This window comes from Chrysochloris asiatica, unplaced genomic scaffold, assembly GCF_000296735.1.
Source record: "Chrysochloris asiatica unplaced genomic scaffold, ChrAsi1.0 scaffold00088, whole genome shotgun sequence".
NCBI classification, from domain to species: Eukaryota; Metazoa; Chordata; class Mammalia; order Afrosoricida; family Chrysochloridae; genus Chrysochloris; species Chrysochloris asiatica.
This window is the reverse complement of record NW_006408606.1, coordinates 6214203-6215534: the sequence shown is the minus strand read 5'-3', so window position 1 is coordinate 6215534 and position 1332 is coordinate 6214203.

Below are 1332 nucleotides of genomic sequence, written 5' to 3'. Positions count from 1 at the left end.
CCAAACTAACAATTTCAGGAGGTAATGTGTGACCAAGAACAGATAACATTGAAGGAAGAAGTCCAAGATGCACTGAAGGCATTAGTGAAAAAGAGAACTCTAGGAATTTCTGGAATATCAATTGAGTTGTTTCAATGAACATATTCAATGATGGAAATATTCACTTGTTTATGCCAAGAAATTTGGAAAACCACTACCTAGTCAACTAACAGGCAGAGATCCAGTTTTGTGTCCATTCCAGGGAACGGTGATGCAACAGAATGCAGAAATTATTGAGCAATATCACTTATATCAAAGGTAATAACACTATGCTTAAAATAATTCAAACATGATTGAAGCCGTACATTCAAAGAGAACAACCAGAAATTCAAACCAGATTCAGAAGAGGACAAGGAACAAAGAATATCACTTCTGGTGTCAGATGTATCATGGCTAAAACAGCGATTAACAGAAGATATTTTATGGACTATGCAAAGGCATTCGACTGCTTTGATTATAACAAATTATGGATAAAATTGTGAAGAACGGGGATTGCAGAACATTTAATTATGCTCATGGGTAACCTATGACACTGGGGTACATAGACCAAGAGGCAGAATAAGGGGTTGTGTGCCTTAAAATCAGAATAGATGTGCACAGAGTGTATGCTTTTACTTTACTTATTCAATCTGTATGCTGAGCAAATAATATGAGAAGCTAAATTATATGAAGCAGACCACAGCATCGGGATTGGAGGAAGACTCATTAACAGTCTGTGATATGCAGATGACACGAGTTGTTGGCTGAAAATAAAAAGGACATGAAGCACTTCCTGATGAAGATCAAAGACTATAGATTTCAATATGGCTTATACCTTAACATAAAGAAAACAAAAATAAACTGGATCTGTAAGCAACATCATAATAAATAGAGAAAAGATTGAAATAGTCAGGGTTTCATTTTATTTGGATCCATTATCAATGTCCATGGAAACAGAAATAAAAAATCCAATAATATATTAAATTGGAAAATCTGCTGAAAGAGACGAGTTTAATGTGCTAAAATGATAATTATTTGAACCATAGTATTTTGAATTTCATCATAGACATGAAAAATCTGGAAAATGAATAAGGAAAACTAAAGAAGAATTGATATATTTCAATTATGAGGTTGGTGAAGAACATCATATATACCATTTGTGAGCTGAAATGGACTGGTATTGGCCATTTTGTATCTGACAACCACATGGTTTACTATGTCGGGAATGACAAATTGAAGAGGAATGGTGTTGCATTCATTGTCAAAAAGAACATATCCAGATCAGTCATGAGGTACAATGCTGTCTGTGAGAAG